The sequence below is a fragment of the Sinocyclocheilus grahami genome, unplaced genomic scaffold (genome assembly GCF_001515645.1).
Source record: "Sinocyclocheilus grahami isolate Dianchi unplaced genomic scaffold, SAMN03320097.WGS_v1.1 scaffold171.1, whole genome shotgun sequence".
Lineage (NCBI taxonomy): Eukaryota > Metazoa > Chordata > Actinopteri > Cypriniformes > Cyprinidae > Sinocyclocheilus > Sinocyclocheilus grahami.
Genome location: NW_015505350.1, coordinates 113,540 through 124,916, shown reverse-complemented (window position 1 = coordinate 124,916; position 11,377 = coordinate 113,540). Strand labels below are relative to the sequence as shown.

General features: G+C 34.0%; 1 protein-coding gene across 1 annotated transcript in view; it reads left to right on the top strand.

The window, feature by feature from the left end:
* The first annotated feature begins 9,506 nt into the window (after positions 1 to 9,506).
* The window catches only part of LOC107593451 (angiomotin-like protein 1), a 29,219-nt gene continuing 27,348 nt past the window's right edge, over positions 9,507 to 11,377 (top strand). Inside the window, exon 1 of the mRNA XM_016283178.1 lies at positions 9,507 to 9,679. The gene's annotated coding sequence lies outside the window, so the exon portion shown is untranslated. The remainder of the gene's footprint in view (positions 9,680 to 11,377) is intronic.

The window sequence follows — 11,377 nt, the reverse complement described above, 5'->3', positions numbered from 1 at the left end:
AATAACTTAAGTAATTTGTGGATTAATGCTTACTGGAGACGCGAATCGTTTCAAATGATTCAGTCCGATTTGTTGAACTGGTTCAACCGGTTCACTAAGAAGAACCGGTTAAATCGAACGATTCGTTCACGAACCGGACATCACTAATGACTTGAAGACTTGCTTGTGACTTGAAAGCCCCACCTCTGCCATTTTATCATCTAACGGTTTTGTTATTGTATTACAGATTATTTTTGTAATTTTACATAGATTTGTTTGTAATTTAAGAAAACAGAAAACATACTGTATAAAAATACAGTAGTTTTTCTGTATAAAAATGTGAATTATTGTAATTTGTCATTAATATCATAATACTTAAAAAAAAAAAAAGTAGTAGTAGTTAGTTAATTCAGAGATAATTTTACAGAGTTTTGACTGCAATTCAAAATAAAAGAAAACAACCTGAAAAAAAATCACAAATGCATTTTGTCCACTTTCAGAATAAGTGATTATTTCAATGCGCTTGGTGCCTATGCTACAGCTTCTTAAGGCTGGTTTCTAGAAACGCCAAATATAAAACGAAACTAAAAACATGGCATCAGATGTTCGTTAATTGCAAGAGTTATATTCACACACAATATGACAACAGTAACAACAATTTATCAAGTTGTTGATGTTGATCGAATAATTCGTTCAAATGTCCACCTAATCTTTCAGTTTGGGAGTTTGGGACACGGTATGAATGCTACAGCCTCTATAATTTCCTTAACAAAAGCATGTGGACATTTGAAACATTTAAAACTTTAAAACTGATTTTCCTCGCTCCTTTGTTCTCCTCTTCCCCCTCCTTCATCAACTCTAACAGCTGATGACTTTGCCATGCTTTTCATTAATAAAATTAAAACCATCAGTGCACAATTTTCCACACTACAATCTGTCAAGCACATCTTATGAGCAAACATACACTGGATCACATCTTTCTCTTCACTCTCTGAGGCAGAAGTCTCCAAACTCATCCTTTCTAATCATCCTACTAGTCCACTTGATCCTATTCCATATCATCTCCTTCAAGCCATCTCTCCTGCAGTTGTACTTGCACTCACTGACATCATTAACACATCCCTTCACACTAGTGTTTTTCCTCAGCATTTAAACAGGCTCGTATAACCCCACTACTTAAGATAGCAACCAGTCTGGTTTCAGAAGTGGACATTCAACCGAGACTGCCTTGCTCTCAGCTGTTGAAGCTCTAAGACTGGCAAGAGCGGATTCCAAATCTTCAATACTTATCTTGCTGTATTATCGTCTCGATGTGACACCGGTCGAACCCGCTGTCAGAGCCCCTAACTTCATGTGGAAAGTGTAAATATTTATTGTTGTCAAAAAAAAAATCAGTATCAAGTTACATTTACATTTATTTAATTATTTAGTTATTATTTATTATTATTTTAATTATTAGTTACATTTATTTTATTATTTACCAACCATAACTTATAATTGAAAAAATACAAACCCTTTCATTGGGTGTACTCTTTACAGTACTTTATTATTGTAGACAGTGTGCAAGGACAATTTTACTAATCTGGCATTCCAGGCCAGGAAGTTTCTGATTACTGAATAGCACTGTCCTTGAAAAGTTCAGTTTCTGAAAAGTTTTTACTTCAGGATATTCTGAATAATATTCACCCTGTTTAAAAGAAAAAAAGTATGATTTAAAAAATAAACAAATAAACATTAGTTACTTTTACTGTGTATTTAAGAAGACAATCAATGCCTTTTCCCCCAGATGGCACAGCTCTCTTCACTTTATTATGAGACAAGTCTTAAGACTTTGCTTAATTTATATTATTCACATTTGACATGCTACTATTATTTAACCAGGTAAGTCAGTTGAGAACCAGGTCTCATTTACAATGATGACCTGGCCAAGAGGCAGCATAAAAAGCAGGTACAATACAATAAAAACATAACAGAGTTACAAATAACACAATTATAAACAGTGACATATAAAAACAAACAAATAACTAAAAACAAGTACAATGATCTTTTACTATTGACTGAATAGAATTTTTAAAGGAAGAGAGCGAAATAAATGAACTAAGCTTTAAAGTCTGAAAAGAAAACTGAAAAGAACAACGACCAAAGGCGGTACGGACTTTAGGTATGCAGAAATTAATGAAACTACTAGAGCGCAGATTACGACTTGTATTATGAATATTAAGAAGTGTCTGTAAATATGATGGAGTTTTCACGATAAGAGTTTTATAAATGAACAGAAACCAATGAATTTGTCTACAAGAATGAAGAGAAGACCAGTTCAATAAAGATAGTGTTTTTCCTCAGCATTTAAACAGGCTCGTATAACCCCACTACTTAAGATAGCAACCAGTCTGGTTTCAGAAGTGGACATTCAACCGAGACTGCCTTGCTCTCAGCTGTTGAAGCTCTAAGACTGGCAAGAGCGGATTCCAAATCTTCAATACTTATCTTGCTGTATTATCGTCTCGATGTGACACCGGTCGAACCCGCTGTCAGAGCCCCTAACTTCATGTGGAAAGTGTAAATATTTATTGTTGTCAAAAAAAAAATCAGTATCAAGTTACATTTACATTTATTTAATTATTTAGTTATTATTTATTATTATTTTAATTATTAGTTACATTTATTTTATTATTTACCAACCATAACTTATAATTGAAAAAATACAAACCCTTTCATTGGGTGTACTCTTTACAGTACTTTATTATTGTAGACAGTGTGCAAGGACAATCTTACTAATCTGGCATTCCAGGCCAGGAAGTTTCTGATTACTGAATAGCACTGTCCTTGAAAAGTTCAGTTTCTGAAAAGTTTTTACTTCAGGATATTCTGAATAATATTCACCCTGTTTAAAAGAAAAAAAGTATGATTTAAAAAATAAACAAATAAACATTAGTTACTTTTACTGTGTATTTAAGAAGACAATCAATGCCTTTTCCCCCAGATGGCACAGCTCTCTTCACTTTATTATGAGACAAGTCTTAAGACTTTGCTTAATTTATATTATTCACATTTGACATGCTACTATTATTTAACCAGGTAAGTCAGTTGAGAACCAGGTCTCATTTACAATGATGACCTGGCCAAGAGGCAGCATAAAAAGCAGGTACAATACAATAAAAACATAACAGAGTTACAAATAACACAATTATAAACAGTGACATATAAAAACAAACAAATAACTAAAAACAAGTACAATGATCTTTTACTATTGACTGAATAGAATTTTTAAAGGAAGAGAGCGAAATAAATGAACTAAGCTTTAAAGTCTGAAAAGAAAACTGAAAAGAACAACGACCAAAGGCGGTACGGACTTTAGGTATGCAGAAATTAATGAAACTACTAGAGCGCAGATTACGACTTGTATTATGAATATTAAGAAGTGTCTGTAAATATGATGGAGTTTTCACGATAAGAGTTTTATAAATGAACAGAAACCAATTAATTTGTCTACGAGAATGAAGAGAAGACCAGTTCAATAAAGAATACAAGTGCCAATGGTGAGTGTTAAATGAAGCTCCAGTCACAAAGCAGATTGCAGCGTGGTAAATAATATCCAGTTTATGAAGGAGAGTTTTTGAATCAGACCTGTAAACTATATCACCAGAATCAACCTTTCTGAGCAGTACATTTATGTGAGTTTCAAATTACAATTTGCTATCAAGCCAGATACCAAGATATTTGTAACATTCAACATAATCAATCTCAGAGCCATCCAATGAAAAAATGTTAGGCAGATATTCAACATGTGGTACATTTCGATTAAAAACCATACATTTTGTTTTATTTGTATTTAAAACTAAGTGAAGACTAGAGAAAGCACATTGGATGTGAGTAAAACTGGCCTGCAATAAAAATAATGCGATAGTCAAGGAAGAACTAAATGTATAAATTATAGTGTCATCAGCGTATAAATGTAGGTGAGAATCACCTGCAGAAAGAGCAATATCATTAACATAAATATTAAAAAGTATAGGCCCCAATATGCTTCCTTGTGGGACCCTTTAAATAGGGGCAGGGGATTTGACCCCTCCACACTTACTGATTGTGAACGACCAGAACAGTAACTCTACAATGCAACAAATTCTGAAGACTGTATTGTCTTCTTTATGCAAATTTATGCAATCTGGCAAATAAGTAAAGTAAAAATGTCCAAATGACCAAGTAATGTGGAATGTGCACACATAAACCCAAGGAGCAATGTATAATTATGGTCAAGGGTGGGAGCCCATTGAATTCTGAGACAGCTAAAAATGGCCACTGAGAGAAAAGGAGTGATACACATTTAGTTTGGGATCTGTTTGTGTCATTTATAGTGTTGTCATTTGACAGCCCTTTTAGGATAAAATGTATGTGTTATGTTGTTATTACATATTACTGGCATTAGTTATTGAATCAAAATCCCTTTTAATGAGCATATATCAAGGCTAAAGTAGTTTTTTTTCTTTTCTGTAATAATTTGCTGTTACAAGTGAAGTAATTCAAGTGCTATGCTATGCAATTATTAAGGGGTTTCAGGTGGTTGCTTGCCCAAGTGAAAAGTGCCAAATTTATATGATATTCAGATTTCTAAATGTGTAAATAATTTTCTAAATAAGACCTACAAGGCAAAAATAACACTGTGATCATTTAGAAAAGCAATAATATATTTCAAAGAAAAATAACACATCTCTTCTCTACAAGCAGCACAATTTATGATATTCAGATATTAACAATAGCACAATTGTATAGGAAGAGTAATAATATAATGCAGAGGTGGGACTTTCAAGTCACAAGCAAGTCTTCAAGTCATATCCCAAGTCCTCAAAGAGTTAAAGTTAATGAGATAATTAAGTGACTAATTAAATGATGATTGTGCATTAGTGATGAACACCTGCTGTTATTGAGAATTACAGAGGATCAGCTGTTGATGTTTTATTGGTTAAAATGATGTCACCATCATGGAGATCAGTGTTTGATTTAGTTGGACTTTTGACCCTTGACAGTTCGGATAGGTCTCTATTTGCGAAAATGCAGGTGGTGTTGTAAATCATAGGAGTCAATGCTTTTATTTTGAGCAGCTATTAGTTGTTCATTGTGTTTCTCGTCATGAGCTGGCCTGATTACTATCAACATATATCTTTCAAATTGAATGTTTAGGATTTATGTAATTGACTCTGTGCATCATGCAAACAAAGAGCTGCGCTAATAGTTACAATTAATACATTTAAAGTCGACACAATCCACTTGCAAACGTGAAATGCAGTACTAGTTGGACACATACAGACATCAAGAACCAGCATATGAATCTCAACAATGGTGATAATCAACAAAATGTTTCATGCTGCAATGCATGCTGGGTAACACCACAGTAAAATCTCCCATCATGCACTGCAGCATGAAAAATTATCGTCACCACTGTTGAGGATCATATGATAAGTGTTCATGTCTAAAACCCTGAGCTGATAACCTTTTATGGCTTACTCGTTGTTGAAGTTTTATTGTGGTATAAATTATGTGGGACTTTTATTCAAAACAGTGATTGCCGATCATCACGATCTGTAGGTAGAAATAATAGACTAATCTGCTAATTCATAGTTTGATGTAGCAATGCACAAACTCTTGCTGTGAAACGTTATAATTGTTTAGAAGCTAATTTTTCTGTATTGGTAAAAGGGTCAAGAAACTATCTAAAGCAAACCTTGATCTCAATTATGGTAGCATTGTGTGTTTTTTTTAATTTATCAATTGATTTTATCCAAGGCTGTGGCTAAAGTCAGATGTATTTCTTGTGTTTCTCTTTTCTTCAATGATGTTGATTGTTAACAGCAGGTGTTCATTACTAATGCACAATCACCATTTAATTAGTCACTTAATTATCTCATTAACTTTAACTCTTTGAGGACTTGGGATATGACTTAAAGACTTGCTTGTGCCTTGAAAGTCCCACCTCTGATATGATGTTTAATGCTATATAGTTATACTAATGAAATGCATAGTAAATATGAAAAACTGGATGACAAGTAATTTCTTATTTCTAAAAAAACAGAGGTGTTACACAGTAAAATCCTGAGTGTTAAATTAACACTGCTCGGAGCATATATGGTCCCACTCTAAAAGAGTGTTAAAGTAAATGAGATAATTATGTGATTAATTAAGTGCTGATTGAGCATTATTAGTGATGAACAGCTGCTGTTAACAAGCAGAATTACTGAAGAAAAGAGAAACACAAGAGCTACAACTGACTTCAGCCACAGCCTGATGAAATCAACTGAAATAAAAGAAGACATTAAATCTCTCACAATCTCTGCAGAAGATAATTAAACAAATCCACAAACAGCATCACCAGCTTCATGCATTACTAACCAGTTAGGCTTTTTTTCTAGAGTATCTAAAACAGAAGTTCTTTATTGACAATTAAGGTTTAGATTTTTTTCTTTTCAACTTACCGTTTTGGTGAATAGTGTTTGCTTTAGTTGCCTCTTGACCCTTTTTTTTTTTTTGAACCATGTGATTTTCTTTAGCTGTTTTAATAAAGTTTATCAAACAGCTATGTCATGGCTTAGGTTTGTGATTCCAGGTAGAACAGCTATGGTCTCATTTTATATGGATGATCATACTTAATTCCTTGTTGATAATTCTATTAAAAAGACTTTGCAAATTTGTGAAATGTTAACTCTAACTATCGGTGTGAAAATTTATAGAAAAAGACTGAAGTTCCTTTTGGAAAGAACCTAAACTTAAATCAGGATTTATAGATCAGGTAGAATTCATTAAGATTTTAGGGCTTTTGATTGGTAACTATATGGAGAAAATGAATTGGGATCAGAGACTCGATATAATTAAATGGAAAGTAAAACAGTGTGAGAATTGAGACCTTACTTTGAGAGGGAAAGTGTTAGTAATAAATGCCAAAATTTTGGCTTCCCTTACCTTCCTAGCTGTAACCTTGCCGGCACCAGTCAATTTGATAAGATCAGTTAAAAAAGTCTTGTTCTGTTTCCTTTGGGGTTCCAAACATGAAAGAATGAGAAGAGAGATATTGTATAAACCAGTAGCTATGGGTGGGCTAGCAGTTCCAGAAATAAGCATTAAATTGGAATCGATGTTTTTGACTCCTATTCTGAAAGCTTGTCTAAGTGAGAATCAAGAAATCTTGTGGCATTGTTTTGCTAAGCTTTGGGTAGGCCAACAGGTAGCCAATGCTTGAAAGATTAAACGTCCACAAAATAAATCTCATGCTGAAGTTAGACCAAATATATACAAAAGGGTGTTATCTTTCTTAAGAAAAGTTAAAGTGTCAGATATCCCTATAGAGAAAGTCAATAGGGTGATGGTGCAAAATATGTTATACCCTGAATTACAGAAGATATATCCACTGGGGAAACTCATTGAGTCTGATTGTATTCAAGTATGGGAGAATGTAAGCAATGTGTTCTTATTTAATTCACATAAAGACATTGCTTGGCAAGTAGTGCATCAAAGTATACCTACTCGAGTGTTTTTGAAAAAAAAGGAATTGTTCAAAGAGTTCACAATGTCCAAACTCTAAATGTGGAGAAGATGAGTCCATCAGCCATCTATTTTGGTCTTGTAAATATGCTAAGGAGGTATGGTTTTCTGTACGAGAATGGTTAACTGACTTATATAGATTCCCAAGTGAAATGGATGTTCTGTATGGAGAGCTGAACAATATAGATCCTGAGGAATGGATTAGATGGTGGACAGTTATCAATGCCATCAAAGAAGGGAAATATTTCTTGCTTTAAAAGATATGATATACCACCGGGAACAGTGATTACCTCAAGCCTCGTTTCAATCAGAGACTATGTGCTAAGAGATAGAAACTCTATATCTTTGATGGAAACACCTAAGAAATGGAAATGTTCAATTCCTTCCCCAATTTTTGAACATTTTGAATGATATGGGAAGAGAATTCTCTTTGTTTCCTACCCTTTTTGAGTGATGTTATAACTGTGTATTGAATTGAATGATAAATAAATGTAAAAAATAAAATATATATGTGACAGCATGATTCTTACAAAAAAAACATTTTATGCATCTGACTGTGACAGCAATCTATCTATAGTGCTTCTATGGTTTCCAAGTTATTGCTGATAAATGATATGTGGTAATAATGTCAGATGACATTACAAAGCTTTTTTATAATATCGGTTCTTAAAGAAGTTTCAAGTTTAGAACTCATAGACATGAAGAATCAGCATGTGAATCTCAGTAATGGTGACAAAATATTCTGATAATTTTTTATATGACTTTTGAACGTCACAAACCAAGGCAGTAAAAAGTCACAACAAAAATAAAAGCAAATTGGGTAGAATATAAGAAAATACTAAAACAATGCAGCTGCATAATTTATTCATGTTGCAAAGCATGCTGGGAGCCATGGATGAGTTATGATTGGTGCACCCAGAATGCAATGCAACATGAAGCTGTCTGATGAACGTCACCATTATTGAGATTTATATGCTGATACTTGATGTCTGCATGTCTGAACAGTATACTTGTGCCAAAATGATGTACATCATCAAAATTCAACCAATAAAAGCTGATCATGCCTGTAGTCTATAACAAATGTGTGTCATGAACACAATTACCACACACAGAAAACATTAATCTTGCGAAATCAGTGGTCAAGAATCCTGCTAAACACTTATCACCACAACGGTGACTACACGTTTTAATATTTTCAATAAATAAATTATTTTTGTTAAGAAAATTGTAGATGCATGACAAAAAAGTCAAACTGGTTAGTAATGTGTGATGCTGTATGTGGAGGTGATTAATCATCTTTTGCTGAGATCTTGAGAGATTTAATGTCTATTATTTCAGTTGATTTAATTTAAGGCTGTGTGTAAAGTCAGTTGTAGTTCTTGTGTTTCTCTTTTCTTCAGTGATTCTGCTTGTTAACAGCAGGTGTTCATCACTAATGCTCAATCAGCACTTAATTAATCACATAATTATCTCATTAACTTTAACACTGCTTCAGTGTTACTTTAACACTCTTTTAGAGTGGGACCATATATCGCCGAGAAGTGTTAATTTAACACTCGGGATTTTACTGTGTATGTGTGTGTTTAGCTACTGATTAAAATTTGTTAAAATGCAGAAATTGTTCCGGTTAGGTTACAGTATTTATAAAGAAAAGTATACAGGGTACATTTCTAAAACTATTTATATGCATATGTATGTATGTCCCTATTTTGATAGCTGTATTCTTTATTATATGTAAAGGATGTTTGCATGGTTTATCTCTGACTTTTTTGTCTCTGTTCCTTTGTCTGTCTGTACTTGTGCCTCGGATTTTATGTCCCTCAACCCATGTCTCTTTCTCACACTCCCTTTTTTCCATTCCAAGGCCTTTGGAGTTTGCTGAACCAGCAAGTCTAGGCAGAGGATGTGTGTGTAGACTTGGACTGGCATGTCAAGACAAGACACATGCGCTGAGGCTAAATATTTTGCATCGTTTCGGCGTCACAAATGCTGACACAAAAACATGTAATTCTGAGTAGTTCCAGCCCTCTATTCTTGATTGAAAAACATTTCATATTTTGAGGACAACTATCGAACACCCAGAGTAGTCTGCTGTATTTTGCCTGTATTTGCTAATATTGTCTGCAGCAGCTGCAACAACATTAGAAGTAACACAGGAACAACTGAAGAGGTAGGAAATATTTTATAGTATATGAAGTTTTAAAAAACTTGCAGGGAAGGTACAGGCAATAAAGTGAGAGAGGCAAGCAAGAGAGGAGAGGAAAAGATTAAAGACTGTTTTTGAATGAATTCAAATTCTGCCTTTGTTTCTGGGACAAAAAGACTGAGATAGAGATACTTAACATACGTCTATCTACAGCATTTTATACAATGTAGGAAGCAGACATTGTTTTGAGAGTGACTTGCCTTAGTAATATTTGATATTGCTTCATAGAACGGTCATGATGCGATTTTGTTCGACCTTCACATTTGTGGAAGGCTGTTTGATATCTTTTTTTAGAACGTAAGTTGTTCCATGTTCCCACTCTGCTAGATTTAAATGACCAATAAAAAAGCTAATTCAGCTGCTTGAGGGGGTATAATCTTAATACATTCGCACACATATGCACAATGCTCAGTTTTTAGTCATTTTGACTGTTTTTGGATCTCTGCTTAAAACACTTAATAATTGATTTTGTTCTGTTTCATTTCTTGGCAATATCACATGATGATGCCTTGGAACAAAAATATATATTGTTTTATTTTTTTTATGTGTAAGAATGGTATACTCATTCAGTGGTCCAGTACCCTAATTCCCTGTTACATAAGGCCTAGATTTAGATGCAAATTTAAAGAATAAGTTAAGGGTTTAATTAGTCTTAAAGTGTTAAGTTTTGATCCAATTTATAAAGCCAGTATGAATACACTAAAGTGACATTTCTTTCATGAAATGCAACACTGGTAAATGCAAAGATATTTGCATTGCATAGCTTTTCAGTCTAATAAAATTAAAGTTCCACAAAGGTGCCATTATCTTCACATGATAGGCTGATAAGTAACTCAATCCACAATAGGAATAAACCTTTTTAATCTGTTGATATAGATTTAAAATGTCTAGAGAATTGCATGACGGTGGCTAATCTGAGCAGCTGGCTGGAGATGAAATTCTACTGCAATGGCATGGTAATGGACACAGCAATGTTAAAGTACAGAGACTTGCCAAAACATCCAAAGACATGCTGCTGTGAACATGTAAGACATGTTGCTGCTGCACATATAACATTAATTAGCCCCCAACAAAGAATGAAACATGAGAAACGAACAATTCAAGCCAAAATATTCATGCTGCTGAGTGTAGGAAAACAAGCTGCTGTACTGGTAGACATGCATATATCTGCACAGATAGGATGAACATAAACAGCTATATATGGTGAACCCCGGTTGATGGTGAATGCAAGTGCGAATGCTTATTTCACTTTAACCTGTTCTCATATCTGTATCTTAGTCGACATATCCTCATAGCAATTACATACAGACGGCTTGCTGCTGCATAAACACAATTGCATTTATGCTTAGTAATTCACTCCCGCATCAAATTCAAGACTGTTAAACATCACGCTTAGTTAAAAACATATTATTATTTGCTCATTTAGAAAATAATAAGCAGACCATGCAATATGCACAGTGATATGGAATGACAGAGCGTTCACTTATCTTAGATGTTGATTTCAGATGCTTTCTGAAAGCACGCTGCAACTACTACAGCAAACACTGGCCAAGTATTTCACTGTTGAGCAGCAAGCTCATTGGAAGTTGATGCAAAAGAATCGAGAAGGGTATAACTGCAGCCTGGAGATCTCCAAATGGGGGCGGGAACTCCAAAACGGGG